The sequence below is a fragment of the Symphalangus syndactylus genome, chromosome 4 (genome assembly GCF_028878055.3).
Source record: "Symphalangus syndactylus isolate Jambi chromosome 4, NHGRI_mSymSyn1-v2.1_pri, whole genome shotgun sequence".
NCBI lineage: Eukaryota > Metazoa > Chordata > Mammalia > Primates > Hylobatidae > Symphalangus > Symphalangus syndactylus.
This window is the reverse complement of record NC_072426.2, coordinates 120801071-120824982: the sequence shown is the minus strand read 5'-3', so window position 1 is coordinate 120824982 and position 23912 is coordinate 120801071.

Here is a 23912-nt window from a genome sequence, read left to right as displayed (position 1 = left end):
TCAGCATCCTTGTGCCCCTCAGGGCTGTATGACCTTATGAACTGCGTGGTCCTGCCAGGTCGCTTTCAGGGAAGGAAGGCCTCCTGATGGTGCGGAATGAGACCCCCGAAGTGTCCACACATTCTCCATCCTGGCCCAGTGCCAGCCTGTGTTCAGGCTGCCTCAGACCTCCACAGAAAGAGTTAATAACACACAGCAGAATGTCTGGGCAGATGAATAACAGATGAATTTCCCAAATGTTGGTAAAACAGTGATGTAGAAAGTTGGTGAGGTTTTAGAGATAACTCCCAAATGTTTATATCACAAAATATATTCTTCTTTCCATTTTCACCTTCTCTAGCTAAGGAGGCTAAAATTCTTTACTAAGTGAAGGAAGTCAGACAGAAAGGTCACATATTTGTATGAACTCTCCAAAATAGGCAAATCTATAGATTAAAAAAAGCAGATTCATGGTTGCCAGGGGCTGAGGGGAGGGAAAAGGGAGAGTGACTGCTTACAGGGTTTCCTTTGGGGTGATAAAAAATGTTCTGTAACTAGACAGTGGTGATGTTTGTAGAAATTGTGAAGGTAATTAACAGTTATTAAAATGGTAAGTTTATGTTATTTGTATTTTACTACAATAATTTTTTTTCTTCTTTAGGTAAAGCACAGGTGAAATGCACATAGGAAAAGTAATTGTTAAGTCATTTGCACTCATCGATATCTTAGTAGTAATTTTTAGGGCAATTAAGGGGTCTCCTAGTAAGTCCCTGATTATTGAGTAAAACAAAAAAATTGGTTATTGGTGAAAATGGATGAAAGGGCAAAGCTGGTGTAGCACATGTGAGGAAAGGACAAGAAGGCAGGTCGGGGTAAGACTGACCTAGAGTAATGGTGAATTTTATGTGTTAACTTGACTGGGCCATGGGGTGCCCAGTGCCTAGATATTTGGTTAAACATTACTTCTGAATGTGTCTATGAGGATGTTTCTGGATCAAATTAACACTTGAGTCAGTAGACAAAACAGATTCCTTCCCCAGTGTGGGTGGGCCTCACTCAGTCCGTTGAAGGCCTTAAAAGAACAAAAGACTGAATCAGAAATTTTTTTTCTCCCTGCCTGTCTTTGAACTGGGACATTGGTATTCTGCTGTTCATCTTTGACTCAGACTGGAACTTACACTATTGTCTCTCCTGGTTCTCAGGCCTTTGAACTGGGACTAGAACTATACCATTGGTTCTCCTGGGTCTCCAGCTTGCTGACTGTAGATCTTGGGATTTCCTAGCCTTCATAACTTCATCAGCCAATTCCTTATAATAAATATCTTTATATTTTTATCTGTATCTGTGCATGCATTTCTAACTATGGATATATATATTTCTATCTCTTATTGGTTTTGTTTCTCTGGAGAACCCAGACTAACACAGGTTTTGGTACCACGAAGTGAAGTGCGGCTGTAAAAGATATCTAAACATGTGGAAATGGCTTTGGAGCTGAGTAATGGGTAGAGGCTGAAAGAGTTTTCAGGTGCATGCTAGAAATATGGGTATAAAAAGAGATTTTGATGAGGTCTCAGATAGAAATGAGGAACATGTTATTGGAAACTGGAAGGAAGGAAATTCTTGTTATAAAGTGGCAAAGAACTTGGCTGAATGGTGTTTAGGTGTTTTGTGGAAGGTAGAACTTGTGAGCAATGAAATTGCATATTTAGCAGAGGAAATTCTTAAGCACAGTGTTGAAGGAGCATCTTCGCTCCTCCTGAGTGCTTATAGAAAAATGTGTGGGCTGGGCACAGTGGCTCACACCTGAATCCCAGCACTTTGGGAGCCAGAGGCAGGTAGGTCACTTGAGGCCAGGAGTTCAAGACCAGTCTGGCCAATATGGCAAAATCCTGTCTCTACTGAAAATACAAAAATCAGCCAGGTGTGGTGGTGCATGCTTGTAATCCCAGCTACTTGGGAAGCTGAGGCAGGAGAATCACTTGAACCCAGGAGGTGGAGGTTACAGTGAGCTGAGATCATGCTGCTGCACTCCAGCCTGGGCTACAGAGCAAGACTCTGTCAAATGTGAGAGAAGAGAGATGAATGAAGAAGAAATTGTTAAGCAAAAATGAACCAGAGCTTTAAGGTTCAGAAAACAATCAGCCTATTCATATTCCAAGAAACCAAGAAAGCATGTTCTAAAGAGTATGCCAAGGGTATGGCTGGATTATGGTTTGAGAAAGAGTTTATGGGATGATATGAGCAGAAACACTGCCAGTTTGAACTGAAGGGGATGGAGATGTAACAAAATGAAGGAAGGCTGTTGGAATTCTTGGATTCTGTGAAACAGGACTGTAGAGCTATTTGGCTGTGAATGCATGCTATTCTTCAAGGAAAAGGAAGAATGACTTCAAATGTGACTCAGAGATCATCAGGGCTGTCACTCCTACCACAGACCCAGGGGATAAGGCTATCACCTCTTTGGTTTCAAAGAGTGTGACCACCCCTCTTGTTTTAGAAGGTGAGAAAAGCCCTACTCAGTGCCTTAGAAGTAGGCCCACAAAGTGTAACCTTGGGAGCAGGGCCACTCAGAGTCTCAGGTGCATTACTTCTTCTTTTTTTTTTTTTAAAGACAGGGTTTGGTTCTGTTACCTAGGCTGGTGTGCAGGGGTGCAATCTTGGCTCACTGCACCTCTGTCTCCTGGGCTTAAGCCATCCTCCCATCTCAGCCTCCAGAGTAGCTGGGACTGCAGGTGTGCACCACCACTCCTGGCTAATTTTTGTACTTTTTGGTTTTGTTTTGTTTTTTGTAGAGATGGGGTTTCACCATGTTGCCTAGATTGGTCTTGAACTCCTGGGCTCAAATGATCTGCCTGCCTCAGCCTCCTAAAGTGCTAGGATTACACACTTGAGTCACTATGCCTGGCCTTGGGTGCATTACTTCTTCAGTGGGTCCTGCAGGTGGGAGTGCTACCCTACTGGGCACAGAAGGCAGAGCATGGGACCAAAGAGAATTATTCTTGAGCCTTAAAATCTGATGGAATTCACCTTGCTAGGTTTTAGATTTTCTTGGGACTTGTCTTCCATCTTCTGGCTTCTCCCTTTTGGAAGGAAAATATCTATCCTATGCCTGTCCCACCATTGTATTTAGGAAGAAAATAGCTTGTGTGGTGAAACTAAATAACATTTAAGTCAGATATGTCAGATATGGGTGAGACCTTATCTTTGGACTTTAGACTTGATGCTGGAATGAGTTAAGGCTTTTGGGGCTATTAGGATAGAATGAATGTATTTTGCATACTAGAAGGATATAAATTTTCACAGTCTGGGGCAGAATGTTATGAACTGAGTGTTTGTGTCCCCTCAGAATTCATATGTTGAAGCCTTACCTGCCAATGTGATAGTATTTGAAGATAGGGACCTTGGGAGGCAATTACGGTTAGAGTAGGTCATGAAGGTGGGGCCCTATTAAGAAGAAGACTTTTGTTTTTTATTCCACTTGAGCACAAAGGAAAGGCCATATAAAGGCACAGTGAGAAGGTGGCCATCTGCAACCCAAGGTCAGAGACCCCTCACCAAACACCAACTTTGCTTGTACCTCAATCTTGGACTTTCCAGCCTCCAGAACTGTGAGAAATAAATTCCTGTTGTTTAAGTTACCCAATATATGATGTTTTATTATGGCAGCCTGAGCTGACTAAGACACCTGGTGCATCTCGGTGGGGAAGGACAGAAAAAAATGAAAGTGTTCATGAGCTGGAAGAGGGCCAAAGGCAAACCTGCTGCCTTGTGTTTGTTCAGGGCCTGTCCTGCGTTGGAGCAAGAGATCTCAGATTTGGGCAGACATGTGGGTTTATCAGAATGGCAGTCCCTCCTGTAAGGCTCCACTCATCAGAAGTTCACCAGGTATGGGGAGGCATGCCCTGCAGAGAGCCCAGTAGTAGCCATTTACCAAGGTGACTAAGACATCACCTGTCCATAAGTACCACAAGAGGCCAAAACTGATCACAGTAAATACAAATTTGAAATTCTTTGATGGAGAATGATCATGTTCTAAAACCCAAATTCTTGAGTTATTAATATACCATAAAGTATTTAAAGGTTATTGCAATTATGCATGTTTATTTCTAATGATGATTGCTCAATGACTTCTAGATGCTGGGAGGAAGTGGAATATGGGGAAGAAAAGATTCTCACTCCCACATATTTTCATGGGGAAAGACAAATAAAAGGTCCCAACCACACATCCATTTTCTATAATTGTAGTTTTCAGCAATTAGGGTCAAATGACTTCTTAGTATTTGTCTGCTATTAGTTTAAATGGGTAGCTCAAAGGAGAAATAGTCACATCTCAATGTTTCGTTAAATTATAAAGCAGCAGATTGGACAGAAGCCTCCTTTTGTGAGATCCCTGACAGTGCAGGGGTAGATTGGCCCTTGCAGTCTAGCTTTCTCTTATCTTTAAAGACTTGTCCCCTCCTAAGTGTTTATCTTCCTCCTGTCCTCCATCCTACACAGCCCCTTTGCTGCTGCCACACTGAACTACTTAATCCCCATTCCCAGAATTCTGGGGCCCTTTGAAGAGTCCATGCTTTGCACATGCATTTCTTTGGCCTGGAAGTTTCTCTTGCCTTCTTTGTTTGACACAATTCCTACAACCTCCTAACACCCCAAGACATTTTATGAGCTGTAAGAAACCTTAGAAATCACATCACACTGACCAACAATGTGGGTAACAACTCTTGGGAGAATCTAATTTGGCTTTCTTACTGAGGCTTTACTTTGGGTAGACAAGTTATCATCTGAACTTTTAACTAAACTGAGTAAAAAAATATACATAAAGCATTTTGTAACAGCAGATTCCCTAAGGGAGGTTGACTTTGCAGATGCTTGCTCTGTTGTGGGAAGCACAAGGAAATAATAAAACACCCTGAGTCTTACCATGCAGGCCTGAGTGGTCCTCTGTAGCCATTTGTGCTGCTATAACAAAATGCCACAGACTGGGTAATTCATGAACAATTGAGATTTATTTCTCACAGTTCTGGAGCGTGGGAAGTCAAGAACAAGGTGCTGGCATCTGGTGTCTGGTGAGGGCCTTCTTGCTATGTCCTTACATGGCAGAAGGTGGAAGGCAAAATGGAGCCTTTAGCCATATTATAAGGCATTAGTCCATTTACAGGGATGGAACTCTCATGATTTAATCACCTCCCCCAAAACCCCACCTCTCAATACTACCATGATGGGGGTTAAGTTTCAACATAAAGTTTGAAGGAGGAACATTCAGACCATAGCATCCATGGAAAACAAAAAGTAAGCACGGATGTGCCCTTCTGGGGAAGGCTGAGGGTCTGAATGTGCTTCTGGCAAGAGAAATCATGGAGGAATTAAAAGAAAGCACATTACTTGTGCTATTATCTACCTCTGGGTTAAACTGAACGGTGAGATCAAAGTGGTTTGTTTGTTCTACTAGTTCGTTTTTTAGTAAAGCACTTGTTTATTTTGTTTTGAGGTAGTTTCTCTGGAGGGATTGAGGGCAAATCTGAGTGGAAATTACTTGTTTTTTCCATGTAATCCTATAATAAGTACAAATTTTTTTTTATAGTCTTTTGATTCCCACCAAGAGGTCTGTATTCGTGTGTGTGTGTGTGTGTGTGTGTGTGTATGTGTGTTGTGTTTGTGTGATTTGGGAGGTGGGGAGACAGGAAGCTGAATACAGAGGAGCTAAACACTGAGAAAGTAAGAGTAGGAAAATAGGACATGGTATGCTGGAAGGTGAAATAAAGAGGAGTAAACACAGGAGTATCAGGAAAAAGGAAAGAGAAGCTCACAAGGGATAGTGTGGGGAAAGGACATAGGGTAGGTAACACAGTAAATCAGAAGGAAGCAGAGCTGAGTTGAATAGTGATGTGGTTTGATTCTGTGTCTCCATCCAAATCTCTTGTTGAATTGTAATCCGCAATGTTGGAGGTGGGGCCTGGTGGGAGGTGACTGGATGATGGGGGCAAATTTCCCCTTCGGTGCTGCTCTTGTGGTGGTAAGTGCTCTTAGGAGCTGGTTGTTTTACAGAATGTGTCACCTCCCCTGCCTTCCTCCTGTTCTGGCTGTGTAAGACATTGACTGCTTCCTCTTTGCCTTCCACCATGATTGCAAGTTTCCTGAGGCCTCCCCAGAACCTGCACAGCCAGCAGAACTGTGAGCCAATTAAACTTCTTTTTTTTTTTTTTTAATAAATTACCCAGTTTCAGGTGTTTCTTTTTCTTTTTCTTTCTTTTTTTTAATCTGAGACGGAGTTTCGCTCATGTTGCCCAGGCTGGAGTGCAATGGCATGATCTTGGCTCACTGCAACCTCTGCCTCCCAGGTTCAAGTGATTCTCCTGCCTCAGCCTCTTGAGTAGCTGGGATTACAGGCACATGCCACCATGCCTGGTTAATTTTTGTATTCTTGGTAGAGATGGGGTTTCACCATGTTGGCCAGGCTGGTCTCGAACTCCTGACCTCAGGTGATCCACCTGCCTCAGCCTCCCAAAGTGCTGGGATTACAGGAGTGAGCCACTGCGCCCAGCCTTAGGTATTTCTTTAAGGCAGTGTGAGGATGGACTAATACAAATAGTAAAGAGTATTGAAGCCATCCTCTTCATTTTGAAGATGAGCGAACTGAAGCCCATGGAGCCTATGTGGATTAGCAAATTGGTCAAGGCCAGAACTAAGGTGAGCCCTTGTCTCCTGTTCCATGAAGTACATGGCTGTGTGTGGTGGGTGGAGGTGAGAGGGGAGACCTCTGAGCTAAAGACAGAACCATGATATGATTTTTTTTTTCCTGTTCATTATTGTTAAAGGCTAATTTAAAAAAATTTATTTTTACATTATTATTATTATTATTATTTTAAGATTCAGGAAGTGCATGTGCAGGTTTGTTACATGGATACATTGTGTAATGGTGAGGTTTGGGCTTCTAGGGTACCCATCATCTAAATAGTGAACATTGTACTCAATAGGTTATAATTTTTTTTTGACATTTATCCTTCTCCCCATCTTTGGAGTCCCCAGTGTCTATTATTTCCATCTTTATGGCCATGTGTACCTGTTGTTTAGTTCCCATTTATAAATGAGAACATGTGGTATTTGATTTTCTGTTTCCGAGTTATTTCACTTAGGATAATGACCTCCAGCTCCATTCAGGTTGCTGCAAAGAACATGACTTCATTCTTTTTTATGACTGCATAATATTCCATGAGGTATATATACCACATTTCCTTTATCCAGTCTTCCATTGATGGGCACTTAAGTTGATTCCATGACTTTGCTATTGTGACCAGTGCTGAAATAAACATGCAAGTGCAGGTATCTTCTTTATATAATGATTTAAAAGGCTAATATTTTTAAAAGGTGAATGTTTATATCATGCATCTGATATAAATATAAAATGAATACATGTAACAAATTTTAGTTAACTCACTAATTGTTGAGGGAACCCATAAAATGTTACTGGTTGAAAGAATTCAAAGTACTGCATACATACATATAAGCAGATAAAGAATGCTTAAATGAATAAGTAAATGTGACTTGGCATAGATTTTATTTAAATCATTAACTATTGAGAGAACCAGTAAAAACTTACAACAGATTGAAAGGAGAGTTTAAAGTACCATACACATATGTAAGAAGATAAAAAATACTAAAATGTGCTGGGTGCAGTGGCTTGTAATCCCAGCACTTTGGGAGGCAAAGGTGGGAGGATTGCTTGAGCCGGCTTAGGCAACATAGTCACACTCTGTGTCTACAGAAAATAGAAAAAATTACCTGGGCATGGTGGTGCATGCCTGTAGGGTGAGGAGGGAGGATCACTTGAGCCAGGGAAGTTGAAGCTGCAGTGAGCTGTGACCGGGCCACTGCACTCCAGCCTGGGTGACAGAGCCAGATGGTGTCTCAAAAAAAAAAAAAAGCTTAAATGAATTTAAAGGCATATATAACATTGATCTGTCCACAGGTGATAATCAATTGCATTCCAATACAACTAATTTGCATTTGTATAGACACAAAACATTTGTATTATTTTTGGCTTTCTACAAATTATAGAGTTGTAAAATAGTTAAAATACAATGAAAGGTAGCAATATCATGGGAAGAGTTTGCTTTATAGAACATTCTAGAAAAGAAAAGAAATCTTTAGAGAAAAAAGTAATCTTTTTTTTTCCGCATTCTGAAGTCTTACACAGTTTTTCTCAGCAAGAGTACATAATTGGAGCTGAAGGTGCTCTCTCAACTTTTTTGGGTCACAGAATAGTTGGCAATGATGGAAACCAGGCCAAGAAAAGCGGCAGATTCCAGGAATACATCCAAGGTCATACCGCAGGCACTTCCGGTCAGGGTGCCACTGCTGCCATTGCCCTGCTAGACGCTCTCCACCAGCATTGCCAGATGACTCATGTGGCCACCTGACGCTGCATCTTTGCACTACATTCTCAAGTTTCAAAGTCTAGGAAAGGGGCATCGAGTTGACTCAGATCCCATGCCCTCACCCTAGCTGCCTAGACTGGGAAGAAGGAATATGAAACCACATGGTTTCACTATGACAAACCAAGACCGACACAATGGGGATTTCTCGCCACAAAGGAAGGATATGTGATGTTGGCTAGTAAAAAAGAAAAGGCAAATATTTACTGTAAGCACTATACTAGGGATATACAAAACCATCAGGATTTAAGCTTTTTCTGGAGAAAGATAACATAATGAAGTGGGAAGATTAAGAGCTCATCTCTACTAAAAATACAAAAATTAGCCGGGCATGGTGGCGGGTGCCTGTAGTCCCAGCTGCTCGGGAGGCTGAGGCAGGAGAATCGCTTGAATCTGGGAGGCGGAGGTTAGAGTGAACTGAGATCGCGCCACTGTACTCCAGCCAGGCAACAGAGTGAGACTCCGTCTAAAAAAAAAAGAAAGAAAAGAAAAAAAGAGCTCTAGACTCATATACCTAGGTCTAATTCAGGTTCCAACAGGCTGAGTTATGGTGGGAAAATTGCAAACCTCTCTGAATCCCAGTTATCTCATTTATGTTAACATTACTATCTATCTCAAAGATGCTTATGACTGCATAATCTGGTCCATTGCTATTCTATGACCTATCTTCTTCTACGACTGGTCTCCTTGCTGAACTCTGCTCCAGCCCTCCTAGCTTCCTTGCTGTTCTTTGAGCACACAAACATCTATCTGCTGTAGGCCCCTTGTACTTGCATGCTCCCAATGTCTGAAAAATGTTCCCCCATATGAAATTTGTTTTCTCACCTCCTTCATTCAGCTCTCTTCTCTCTCTCTCTCTCTTTTGAGACAGGTTCTCACTCTTGCCCAGGCTAGAGTATATTGGCACAATTCAGTTCACTGCAGCCTTGACCTCCCAAGCTCAGGTGATCCTCCCACCTCAGCCTCCTGAGTAGCTGGGACTACAGGTGCACACCACCATGCCCAGCTAATTTTTGTATTTTTTGTAGAGATAGAGTCTCATTATGTTACCCAGGCTGATCTCAAACTCCTGCGCTCAAGCAATCTGCCTGCCTCGGCCTCCCAAAACAGTGGGATTACAGGCATGAGCCACCACATCTGGCTACCTCTACTCTCAAATGTCACCTTGGCTTTGGTAATACCTTCCCTGACAACTCTGATGAAAATTAGAACTTATTTTACCTGGCACTACCTTACTTAATTTTTCTCTATAACATTTGTTACTTGTCTCTCTCCCTTCTCTAAACTGTAAGTTCCATGAGAACAGGAAATCAAATCTGTTTTTACGTGGCTGTATCTCCAGAGCCTTGAACAATGTCAGGAACATAAAAAGTGTTCAATAATATCTGTTGGATGAACGAATAATTGCAAAGTGCCTGGCATACAGTAGACACCAAACAAATGCTGATTGTTGCTATTTTTGTCAGACTCTGATTTCTCTTCCCATACCCTGGCCAGCCACCCCTAAGCTGACCTGCTTTCCCAGAGGACTTATGATCTAGTAATAAAATTTACCAATGCAGGAACTCAATCTCCTAATTCAACAGAAAACAACTAGAATATTGTAGTATTCATTCTGGTGATCACTTTTGGGATTTCACACTTATTCTTTGTTTTTTAATGTGTCTGATCTATGGTGGTGCTACCAAATGATTTGTATTAGCAGCTGGAAAAATCTAATAAAATTACTTTGAAAGTGACTTTTGGGCCAGGCACAGTGGCTTATGCCTGTCATCCCAGCACCTTGATAGGCTGAGGCAGGAGGATTGTTTGAGTCCAGCAGTTCAAGACCAGCCTGGGCGACATAGGGAGACTCTATCTCTACAAAAAATAAATAAACTAGCTGAGCATGGTGGTGCCTTCCTGTGGTCCCAGCTACTCGGGAGGCTGAGGTTGGAGGATTGTTTGACGCTTGGAGGCCGGGGCTGCAGTGAGCTGTGAGTGTGCTACTGCACTCCAGCCTGGGTGACAGAGTGAGACTCTATCTTAAAAAAAGAAAGAAAGAAAGAAAGAAAACGAAAAATCAAGGTGCATTTTGAAGCACAGGAGAGTCAGAATTTTTTTTTTTTAATTTATATCTCTAATAGGAAGACTATATTAGAATATAAGACTGCATATGACTATGTCACTGTTTCAGTCAGCATTCTTCAGAGAAACATTAGTTATAAGAAGTTGGCCTATGCAATTATGGAGGCTGGCAAATCCCAAGATCTGGTGGGGGGTCAGTTAGCCAAGGTGATATCTGAGAGTAGAGGTGAATGAAGAAGGTGAGGAGCAAGTCATATGGGAGGACATTTTTCAGACACCAAGGAGAGCCAATGCTTTAGTTTCAGCCCAAACCCAAAGTCCTGAGAACCAGGAGAGCTGATGGTGTAATTCTGGTCTAAAGGTCAGCAAGCTCAACATCCAGGAGTTTGAGTTTGAGTCTTATGGCAGGAAAAAAGCCAGTGTTGGCCAGGCATGGTGGCTCATGCCTGTAATCCCAGTACTTTGAGAGGCCAAGTCAGGCAGATCACCTGAGGTCAGGAATTCAAGACCATCCTGGCCAGCATGGTGAAACCCCATCTCTACTAAAAATACAAAAATTTGCCAGGCGTGGTGGGCACCTGTAATCCCAGCTACTCAGGACACTGAGGTAGGAGAATTGCTTGATCCCTGGAGGTGGAGTTTGCAGTGAGTGGAGATCACGCCATTGCACTCCAGCCTAGGTGACAAGAGGGAAACTCCATCTAAACAAAACAAAACAAAGCAAAACAAAACAAAACAAAACAACACAAAAACAAAGCCAGTGTCCTATGTTGAAGATTGCCAGGTGGAAGGAATTATTTTACTTGGGGGAGGGTCAGCCTTCTTATTCTGATCAGGCCCTTTAACTGATTAGGTGAGGCTCACTCACATTAGGGAGGGTAATTTTTCCTTAGCCTATTGATTTAAATGTAAATCTCACCAAAAAACACTCTCACATAAACACCCAGAATAATGTTTGACCAAATATCTGGACACCCTATGACCCAGTAAAGTTGACACATAAAATTAACCATCACGTTTAGGCTGGGCACAGTGGCTCACGCCCGTAATCCTAGTACCTTGGGAGGCCAAGGTAGGCAGATCACATGAGGCCAGGAGTCCAAGACCAGCCTGGCCAACATGGTGAAACCCCATTTCTACTAAAAATAAAAAAAATTAGCCTGGCGTGTTGGTGCACGCCTGTGGTCTCAGCTGGTTGGGAGGCTGAGGCAGGAGAATCGCCTGAACCAGGGAAGTGGAGGTTGCAGTGAGCTGAGATGGTGCCACTGCACTCCAGCCTGGGTGACAAAGTAAGACTCTGTCTCGGGAAAAAAAAAATAACCATCACATTCACTCTATCTTGTATATCTATCATCAATTCTTCAGTTGTCATGGAATAGTTGTTATAAAGGATAGTGGGAAACAACAAGCTCTTGAGTAAAAACATGTGTAAGTCAGCTCCAATATGTAGATGGACCCATTCAGTGCATGTGTGGAGGCTTTTAATGCTGAAATTAGCATAGCGATCCCATTGACGATATAACATCAGGACTACAACAAGGTCTGGGCGCTTGCATTTTAGTTCCTCACTAGAGATTCAACTTTTAGCAATTCATTTAACCTTTTTTGATTTGGTTTTCTCTTCTGAAAGTTAAGTGGTAGGACTAGATGTTTTTTTTTTTTTTTTTTTTGAAACAGAGTTTTGCTCTTGTTGCCCAGGCTGGAGTGCAGTGGTGTGATTTCACTGCAACCTCCACCTCCTGGGTTCAAGCAATTCTCCTGCCTCAGCCTCCCAAGTAGCTGGGATTACAGGCACCTGCCATCATGACTGGCTAATTTTTTTGTATTTTTAGTAGAGATGGGGTTTCGCCATGTTGGGCAAGCTCTTCTTGAACTCCTGACCTTGGATGATCGGCCCGCCTCAGCCTCCCAAAGTGCTGGGATTACAGGTGTGAGCCACCACGCCTGGCCAACTAGATGATTTTTTAAAGATCACTTGTAGCCCTGGAATCTTTGGTTCTAGATAACAGAATAAGCTGTGAGGGAAGCCCTCTATGCTGCTAGTAGTGTGACACACAGGGACGAAAACAACACATTTTTGGAGTTATGTATGGCAGTGCTGTCTGTCTTGGCAGCTAAATGACAAAAATAATTTGGCCTGGATTTTATTTGTTCCCAGTTGGCTGAAAGTAAACAGAAGTTATTCTAGGAACAACTGTGTCTTCTTTATTCTCTATTTTTTTCTTTTTCTTTTGTTTTTTGTTTTGAGATGGAGTCTTGCTCTGTTGCCCAGGCTGGAGTGCAGTGGCACAATCTCAGCTCACTGCAATCTCCACCTCCCAGGTTCAAGCGATTCTCCTGCCTCACCCTCCCGAGTAGCTGGGACTACAGGCTTGCACCACTACACCCAGCTAATTTTTGTATTTTTAGTAGAGACGGGGTTTTACCATGTTGGCCAGGCTGGTCTCAAACTCCTGACCTCAAATGATCTGCCCACCTCGGCCTCCAAAAGTGCCAGGATTACAGGCATCAGTCACTGCACCCTGCCGTGGACTGTCTGGGTTCTCTATTCTTTTTTTAATTTACCAGACAGAGGGGCTTTTGGCATTTCATGCAGTTACCAGACTGCAGTGAAGGTGCCAGGCTCCTGATCCATGAGAGCCAAGATGTCTACTCTCAGCATCTTGCACAGTGCCTAGCACAAAGTGGCCCCCCATAAGTGAGACATTGAACAAATGCACATGTCTGGCCCCTCGACACAGCACATGAAACACCCTGGGGTACCTGACTTAGTTCATTCGTGCTGCTATAACAAACTATAGTAGACTGCATGGCTTATAAACAAAAGAAACTTATTTCTCACCGTTCCAAAGGCTGGAAGTCTGAGGTCTGGGTGCCAGCATGGTAGGTTCTGGTGACAGCCCTCTTCCAGGTTGCGGGCTGCTATCTTCTTCTTGTATCCTCATATGGAAGAAAGACAGCAAGAAAGATCTCTGGGGTCCCTTTAATAGGGGCACTAATCCCATTCATGAAGACTTCACACTCATGACCTTATCTCTTCTAAAGGTCCCACCTCCTAACACCATCACAGTAGGGATAAAGCTTCAACATATGCATTTTGTGGGGGCACAAACATTCAGGCCACTGCAGTGCTTGCCCTGCTTTGGAGATTGCAGTGGTTTGGTCAGTTGCAGTGCCTATGAAGCCCCTCTCTTCACTACTGCCCTGCACTGTGCTTTTCTAACAGACACCAGATGCATTCTACCCTCCCTTCCATCTCTGTTACTTTGAATCTCTGGTATTGGTGTCAACAGCCCCCTTTCCCACGTCCCAGGCAGGGTAACCTAGACACTCAGTCTTCTGCTATACCTTGACTTCCCAGCCAAGATGGTGGAGGTAGGTATGAATTACTTTTATTAGTGCAGCCTTCAGCAGGAACCAGAAGAGTGGGAGCTTCTGAGGGTATTTCTTCATCCAGGTCTCTTGCCCCTTGTGGCCACTGAGAAAAGAAGAACTTTGGAAATCAAACAGAGCCTCATGGAGGGAGTGAGAAACTGGGGGTCTAAGTATGTGGATGGAAACAAATTGCATTTTTATTTTCATTCATTTCCAACTTAAAATTAACATTTGCTTCAGTTATGAATATAAAAAACACATCACAGTGGTACTAGCAGTACCTATGACTTTGTCACCAATAGAAATCACAGATATATTCAAATCATATTAGTTACTGACAAATCTCACAAAATACTATCTATGCTCAGGCCAGGCGCAGTGGCTCACGCCTGTAAACCCAGCACTTTGGGAGGCCAAGGCGGGTGGATAACTTGAGGTCAGAAGTTGAAGCCCAGACTGGCCAACATGGTGAAACCCCGTCTCTACTAAAAACACAAAAATTAGTCTGGCGTGGTGGTGCACGCCTGTAATCCCACCTACTCGGGAGGCTGAGGCAGGAGAATCACTTGAACCCAGGAGGCAGATGTTGCAGTGAGCTGAGATCGCGCCACTGCACTCCAGCCTGGGAGACAGAGCGAGACGTGGTCTCAAAAGATAAACCAAAAAGCAAAACCTTAAAAACAAAAATCGCCTATGCCCATCACTATGTGAAATTATGATAGTTAGATAACCTGCCCCTAGATTTTATTATCTAATGTGTTAATAAAGAAGACATATATTGTCTCATCACAAATTTGTTTTTTAAAAATTATTTCAATAACTATGTTTTAATATAATTGATGTTCATATAATTCTATGCATTAAAAAATGCATTGAAGAGATTTCTTCACTAGACTTCCAAGGGATCCATGATCCAAAAAAGATTAAGAGTCGCCTGTACAAGGAGAACCTTGCACTGAAAGAAATTAGTCATTGAGGTGGTATTGGTGGCATAGCATTTGCTGAACAAAATATCTTATTCAGGCATTCCATGAAATTGTTGTAATACTATTTAGCAGTATTTTGATAGTCGAATGGTTTCCAACTTATTCTTAGTTCCTTATTAGGCTCAGCTAGTTTCAACATGTGAGAATCAATAAGTTAGACTATAAAACTATTTCCGACAACAAATTAAAATGTTTTCTTAGAAAAGTTTAACTAATCCCTTGGCATCTTGACAGATACTTTCCCTCTTTGGTAAAGATGCTAAAGACTCATTGAATGGCTTAATATCTCACTTTGCCCTGTGTGTTGTGGGGTAGAATCTTTTATTCCTTTAAATGTCATGTTATTTATTTATTTTCTCCACATATAAACATTTCTCTTTGGAGAGATCAGAAGATATAAATTATTATCGATTTATTTAGATAGAATGCTTTTATTTGGCTTTGTATACAAGCTAAGTGCTCACAAAAGGTATTAGATTAATGAGGCTGGAGACTAAAGTCTTCTGTTTATCTACTTATTTGGGAAGATCTCTAAGTCATTTGGTGTAAACATGCTTGTCCTATGTAGCTAATTGACTCAAAGTTGACTCAGGAAACTTCAGAGCTTCATCCAAGAAGCCTTAAAACACCAGCTACCACTTTAAATCATTGTATAAGTAGCTTATTCCTTCCCTTTCCTCTTCATCCTTTTGCCTTTTCTTCTGGGATCACCAGGAAGCCACAGATTGGTATTCTCAGACTTTTCCTCTCCTTTTTGGATCCAAATACTTAAAGTGCCCACAACAATCTCCTTTCTAGTCTTTCCTAAATTCATTTTGTTCTTCTTTCTACCTCTTCTCTTAGCCCTGTGTACTTACTTTGCTCTGTTAGTTGTGTTTAGCAACTGCTTTCTGAATTAAACAGAAAAGTGGATATGTGGATTTCCAGTCATATTCTGTGAAGCTCCTTACTGCATAATCTGACCCAGGAGGGGGAGCCTCTGGTCCTACCGGCCCTGTTTCTGCAAGAACAGCTTTTATCCATTGTGTTTGCCTGAACATCCCTAATAAAATATCATTTGAACAAAGGATTTTGTGGGTAAAGGGTTTGGAAATCACTGAACTAAAGAATGCTCTTGGACTGGTTTACCGTTAGACTTTGGCTCTGGCACATGTTAGGAGAACACTTTGACCGTTCAGTTATCCAGTGATGTAAATCATGATAAATGTGTATAATAACAGTTATTATAATAAGATAATATGTCTAATAACAGTTACTCTGTTGGTCCCTGAAGCCACATTTTCATGTGGCCAAAAGGACAGAACTATGTGATTAGTTATTTTTCTTTGCAGCCTGTACTGGGTTGAATAGTGTTTCCCCAAATCCATGTCTACCAGGAACCTCAGAATGTAACTTTATTTGGAAATAGAGCCTTTGCAGATGTAATCAAGTTAAGATAAGGCCATACTGAATTAGGATGGTCCCTAATCCAATAACTGGTGCCTTAAAGGAAGATGGAAACTTGGACACAGAGACACAAACATACACAGGGAAGAAGCCATGTGAAGACAGAGGCAGAGATTGAAGTGATGGATCCATAAGCCTAAGATCACGAAGGATTGCCTGCAGCCACTACAAGCTAGGAGAGGGACATGGGATAGTTTCTCCTTCAGAGCTTCCAGACAGAACCTTTCATTTATCTCTCTTACTTCATTACCTGCTTCCTGAGATCATTTCCCAAATAAATTACCTGCACTTTTTCTCAAGTCTGTGCCCAAGACAGTGAGTACTGGAAGTGGCTCTCAATGAGTGGTGGTGGATACCTGCAGCCATAGCTCCTTGGGAGGCTGAGGCAGGAGGATTGCTAAGGCCCAGGAGTTGGAAGCTGTAGTGAGCTATGACCACACTACTGTGCTCCAGCCTGGGCAGCAGAGCAAGACCCTGTTTCTTAAAAACAAAGAAAGACAATCAGGTTGACCTTGCTTAGTGGGACTGAATCACTCAACAGCCAGATAGCAACAAGAACCCTGTTGCCAGTGGAAGTAGCATCATAACTAAGAGTCTCAGAGAAAGTCTTGGTTAGGCTGATGGGGAGCCCTTGGGGAAAGATTTCCCATTAGAGGAATCCTGTGATGAGCAAGAATGGACCAGCTCTAGAAACTTTGCCATGTTTAGTCTTCGACCAGGACTATGTGGCCTTTGAGTGAATGCTGCAAAAGACCTCAAAGTTGAGGCAGCTGGAGGCTGTCAGATAACTACATTCCTCATGGCAATTTCTTCCTTTAAAGGAGATCTGAGTGGTACACCCCAACAGCTGGATGCCTAAGTCTCCATTCTGTGTGGAATTGGATTTTATAGTGTCAGTTGTGATGATGAAATTCCAGAATAGCAGAGGTCAGGTAGTAGCATTTAACCATCAGTATCATGGTGGATGTAATTATCATGCCAGGTAGAAAGACCAGAGTTGCATCTGGGGCACTGAGTCCTGCACATATCTGTGGCAGTGTCTAATAGACTATATTTTCCTTGGGGTGAATGAGATAAACAGTGAGCTAGTACATTGCTTGGCTTATACAATCAGAAAAAAAATCAAGAGTTGCTGTGAAGAAAACTGGTATCAGCTACCATACTGGAAACCTGCAATCTCTGGTCCAGTTTCCAGCTTAGTTAATTCTTTTGATCAGAGACCACCAATTGGAGAGGCTGTGTCTGCCTAATGAAAGACCCCTCAATGCCACTGCAAGCATATACAATATACTTATATCAATCCTAACTCAAAGGAAACTGTAGCTGTTTAACAGAGTAATTGTACGCTGTAGAAAGAGGAAGACTTTTGAGAGCTTTTGGACATAGGATCTGAACTGATGCTGATATCAGGGGATCTGAAAATGCTTTCATGGCTCCATGATTACAGAGAAGACACGTGGAGTCTTGGCCTAGATCTATGTTACAATATGTACAGTGGGTCCAGAGACCCAACCTGTGATCATTTCCCCAGTCCTCTTGGGCATAATTGAGATTGATATTCTTTGCAATTGGAAGAATGCTCGTATTGTTTCACCCACCTGTGAGTAAGAACCCTTATGGTAGGAAGAGCCAATTGGTTAATGCAACTACTTGACTTCTGCTATTCTAAAATCCTGTCATCCCTGAGATTGTTTCTCCAAGCCAGGACAATTAATCAGAGCAATATTATATCCTGGGTGGAATTGCAGAAATTAATACCAATTTTGAATATTTAAAGAATGCAGGAGTGGTGGTTCCCATCATATTCCCATTCAGTTTACTGCTATCATCCCTGAAAAAAATCAGATGGATCAAGATGGGTGATGATGAGCTGAACCAAATGGTAGCCCCCAAAGCAGCATCTTATTAGATTATAGTATCACAGGTCCAGGTCCAGCCTCTGGCACTTGGTATGTGGTTGCATAACTGCCCAGTGGGTTCACCTTGCCCACTACCTAGACAGAGCTGATTTATCAAGACAGGGGAATTGTGATAGAGAAAGTAATTCACACAGAGCTGGCTGTGAAGGAGACCTGAGTTTTGTTATTACTCAATTCAGTCTCCCCGAGCATTTGAGGATCAGACGTTTTAAGGATAATTTGGTAAGTGGGTGGCAGCCAATGAGTTGTGGGTGCTGACTGATTTCGTCAGGGAGTCGAAGCTGTCTTGCACTGAATCGGTTCCTGGGTGAGGGCTACAAGATCAGATGAGCCAGTTTATCGATCTGAGTGGTGCCAGCTGATCCATCGAGTGCAGAGTCTGCAAAATATCTCAAACACTGATCTTAGGCTTTATAAGAGTCATGTTATCCTCCAGAGCAATTTGAGGAGGTTCAGAATCTTGTAGCCTCCAGCTGTATGACTCCTAAACCATAATTTCTAATCTTTTGGCTAATTTGTTAGTCCTACAAAGGCAGTCTAGTTCCCAGGAAAGAAGGGGATTTGTTTTGGGAGAGGGCTGTTATCATCTTTGTTCTAAATTGTAAACTAAATTTCTCCCAAAGTTAGATCAGCCTACACCCAGGAACGAACAAGGACAGCTTGGAGGTTAGAAGCAAGATGGAGTCGGTTAGGTCAGATCTCTTTCACTGTCTCAGTTATAATTTTGCAATGGCGGTTTCAGTTGTTGATCTGGCAAATGTTTTCTTTTCCCATCTGGAAAGAGGATCAAAGCAGAGGACATTTATGCAGAAAAGACAGCAAAATATATTCCGTGCTGCAAGGTTATGTTAACTCTTCAGGTTTTTGTCACAGTATAGTAGGAAGGAACTTTGTGTATCTTAACATTCCACAGAGCATCATGGTATTTATTATATTGATGACATCATGTTAATTGTGTTGGTGCAAGGAAGTGGGAAGTATGCTGGATACCTTGGCAAGACCCATGGGTCTTGGGTCATAGCCTGGGAGATAAATCCTACAGTGATTTAGGGGTCTGCCATACTTATGAAGATTTTAGGGACTCGATGGTTTGGGCTATGCAGGGATATCCCCTTTAAGGTAAAGCAAGTATTATTGTACTTCAAACTTTTCACCCCCCAAAAAGAGCACAGTAGCAATGGGCCTCTTTGGACTGTAGTGACAGTACATATTCTACTTCAGAATACTGCTTTGACTAATTTCTTAGGTAAGTGGGGAGACTGTTTTGAGTGGAGCTTGAAGAAGACTCAGAAGCAGGTGCAGCCTGTAGTGCAAGCTACTTTACTGCTTAGGCCAGAAGACCAGGCATATCCAATGGAATTAGGAGTAATAATGCTAGGTAGGGATGATGTGTAGAGTTTCTGGAAAGCCCCAGTAAGTGGTACACAGGAAAGACGTCTAGAATGAGCACAAATTAGCATATCAGAGAGGTACTCACCATTTGAAAAACAGCTTCTAGAATGCTACCACAGTAGAAATTGAGTGCCTGACAATGGGAGTATCAAATAACTATGGGCTTTGTCATGAGTTAGATTCTCCAAGTCATAATGTCAGGAAGGTGAAGTTACAATCTTGTATGATAGAAATACTACATTTGGGTTTCATTCCTGTAATCCCAGCACTTTGGGAAGCAGAGGTGGGAGGGTCATTTGAGGCCAGGAGTTTGAGACCAAACTGTGCAACATAGCAAGACCTCGTTTCTACAAAAAAAAAACAAAACAAAAAAAAACAAACAACCAACTTAGCTGGACATGGTGGCATGTGCCTGTAGTCCTAGCTACTCAGGGAGGCTAAGGCGGGAGGATTGCTTGAGCCCAGGAGTCCAAGGTTACAGTGAACTATGATTGTGACACTGCACTCCAGCCTGGGTAACAGAGTGAGACCTTGTCTCTAAAAAAAAATAACTAACTAAATAAAAGCACATTAGGGAGCTTGTCAGAGGGCACAAATAAGTCACAAAGTTCCAAGGACAATGAGAAAAATCACAAATGCGTGAAGAGAGAATTAAAGAACATATCATTTTAAATAAAAATGTGATTGTTAAATGTCTCATTAACAAATATGGATACTGAGGACACAAGCAATATCTTCAAACTTTTGAAAGAAAATGACTCTGTACCTAGAATTTGTTATCCAGCAAAACTATCAATCTAGTTACAGGGAAAAAATAAAGACATTTTCCAATATTTTCAAAATAAAGTCATTTTTTTTCCATTGAAAAAATTACCCAGGGATGTTTACTAGAAAAAAAAAATAAAAAACTTAAAAAGATACAGCATTCAGAAACAGAAACCAGGAGTTCAGTGGAAATCAGTTGCAGCCATCCTGCAGCTATATTTGGGATTCATGCCTGTAATCCCAGCTCTTTGGGAGGCAGAGGTGGGAAGATCACTTGAGGCCAGGAGTCATCCTGCAACTGCTTTCCTTGAAAGCTCAGAATGTGGTAATAGCACATAATAGAACAGGAAGCAGAGGCTCTGTAAAGAACATCTTTTTAAAAATGGTGTCCATCCCAACTTGTGTAACTAAAAACACAGAGCATCTTAATATCCTGAAAGTGTATTTCTCTATAGTCATCAAAATAATAAAAGGAAGACAATTAGAAGGTAAAAAAAACTTTATGTCATGCATAGTCCAAATACAAAATGAAGCAAGGCCCATACTGCCCTTCTGGTTTGTACTGCAGCTTCTAGATAGTTCTGCCTGGTCCTGTCTTGGTCAGAAGATGAGGCTTTCCCATTGTGATACTGTCATCCTGAGGCAAGAGAATAGGGCCTGGAGGCAGGGTACCTAAGGACTTCCTAGAACTAAATCAAACGGAACACTTTAGCTATGACAGGAAATATCCTCTTCATTTATATAGGGTGTACACCAAGTAAATAACTTTGTAACTTCACTTTAGATTCTTCATTTACATAGGGCACACACCAAGTAACCAGTGGAAACCTCTAGAGTGTATATAAACCCCAGAAAATTCTGTAACTGGGCTCTTGAGCTACTTGCTGGGGCCCGCTCCCACCCTGTGGAGTGTACTTTTGTTTTCAGTAAATCTTTGCTTTCGTTGCTTCATTCTTCCTGTGCTTCATTTGTGTGTTTTGTTCAAGATGCCAAGAACCTGGACATCCTCCACCAGTAACAATCTCACAATGTGTCAAGTTTCCAGAGATTGGTGAGCATTTTTTCAAACTAAATACTCATTGATGATGGGCAGTAAATGCTCCTTGGATGTTAATGTGAGTGACAGCTTGGGTTGAGTCAGGTTCCACTCCATTCTTTTTATTGGGATAGAAAGGTCTTCCTCTACCCTTTCGTTGGGGTTTGTCCAGTTCTTCCTCACATTTCTGATAGGCCCTTCTGCTTTCTTTTACATCCTCTCCATCCCAGTCTTATCTACTTTCTGGGAGTAGAAACATTGATACTGCAGGCACACTTCTGGGTCTTTATGACTGGCATTTTGTCCAGTGGCTTCGATTTTACTCTGACTGTTATAGACTTGGTGGCTACTTCCAAAGCGGGTAACTCATTTCTGTTATAACAAGATATAGAAAGGAAATTTCCCATTGGTTCAGAATTTTAGCCAAACTCTCAAAGCAGAGGAAAATGGTTAAAGTATCCCCACATTCTTTTTTTTTTTTTTTTTTTGGTAGAGTCTTCCTTTGTCACCCAGGCTGGAGTGCAGTGGCGTGATCTTGGCTCACTGCAACTTCCGCCTCCCAGGTTCAAGTGATTCTCCTGCCTCAGCCTCCCTAGTAGCTGGGATTATAGGCGCCTGCCACCATGCCCGGCTCATTTTTATTTTTTTTGGATTTTTAGTAGAGATGGTGTTTTGCCATGTTGGCCAGGCTGGTCTTGAACTCCTTGAGCTCAGGTGATCCACCCACCTCGGCCTCCCAAAGTGCTGGGATTACAGGCGTGAGCCACCGCGCCTGACCCAAGTATCCCCACATTCTAAAGAGAAGTGTTAGAGATTCACTATTTGCTAAGGATTGGCTACTGGGCAGCCAGACTGGCACAGCTACCATTGCCGGCAACAGCTTACTTCACGGAAGGCTATTTGTGGAAGAACACATGACTGTGATGACTGGAATCTCCGTGGGACTTTCCCTGCCATCATCTAGCCTAGAGCCATCCTTGACGGATGCTCTCTGAGTTGTGGAGTCACAGCTCCATGGAACTGGAGTACAGTTTGGTGAGATAATTATTGGGAGGGTTTTCTTATTTAAATAGTTTAAATAAAGTGGTGAGAGTGCTTTCCTGGAGTTTGGGAGCATGTGTGACTCCAGAGACCAGTGCTTATTGGTCACCTCAATAATTTTAAAGACAAGGAGAGGCTGACTGGTTTCCTCTGGCAGCTGAGGGCAGCTATGAGGAAAAGCTGCATTTAGAGGACAGGGCATCAAGGGCTAAATGGATGCCAGGCAGGTGACAAGGCTCAAGTCTGCTTGAAAGATCTTTGTCTTCCTGAGTGAGGAGGCCTTGGCAGGAAGAGGCCATGGGGTGTACTGCCAGAGGATAGAGTTGGGTGAGGGTGGTGATGAGATAACACCTGGAAGGTGATTTAAGTGCATTGCTCATGTCAGGAAAGGGTGCAATTTGGAGATCTCTGCAGCTTTGTGTGTGGCTCTTGTTCATCAACGCTGTCAATGAACACCTGCCACATTAAAGGGCCCGGGCAACTATTGTTGGCCAAAGGACAACCACCAACATGACCTAAGCGAAAATTCTTTTGCTCCTTTCTCCTCTGATACCTCCTTTCCCTTCCTCTGCATCAGATGAACCTGCAGTAAGAAGGGAAGAAAATTGGAAAGAGCAAGATCATTCTATCTTTCTCCCCTGCTGCCCTGAGTGTGGGTCAGGCCTGAACTGGAGGAAGGAAAAGAGCCTTGAAATGATGGTAGGATTTTGGTTAGACTGAACTGGACATTTTAACATCTAAGAACATGACTTTTCTAATATCTGAAAGTGGCAGCATCTGCTTGGGTTACTCTTAAAGAGTACACAGGGTAAGTCTGATGAAGCATTTTTTAAAAAAAATATAGGTTTTATTATTATTCATGTATGGTAAGGCCAACAGATTAGGAGATGTGAGTGATTGAGAAGATGGCTTGTTATACTCAGATCCCAAGAGAAGAGGGCACGTCATGCTGTTGTGGGGGCCACCTGGGGAAGCACCAGGGTTGGCTGGAAAGCTGAGAGACGGAAGGGAAAATTGGCAGGAGCCTTCACTGTGATTTCCACAGGAAGGAATGAGTGAGGCAAGGTCAGCAGGCGTGTTTGGATTGGCTAGTTTAAATAAAGTGGTGGGCTCTGGGGCCTAGGGGCTGTCTTTGGTTGTCTGGTTTTTACTCCTGGGGTAATTAGGGCAGAGGAATAGTGGCCCTGAGTGTGAGAGTGAAACTGCCTTTGCAAAATTATGACTGAGATAGTGACAGAGATTTAACCTAACTGACTCCATCTTGCTTCTAACCTTTAAGCTGTCCTTGTTCATTCCTGAGGGTACGCTGAACTAACTTTGGGAGGAGCTTAGTTTATAGTCGATGGTTTAAAACAAAGATGATAACAGCCATTTCCCAAAGCAGACTTCCTTCTTGCTGGGGGACTAGATTGCCTTTGTAGGACTCCCAAGCCACAAGATTAGAAATTATGGTTTAGGAATCATGCAGCTGAAG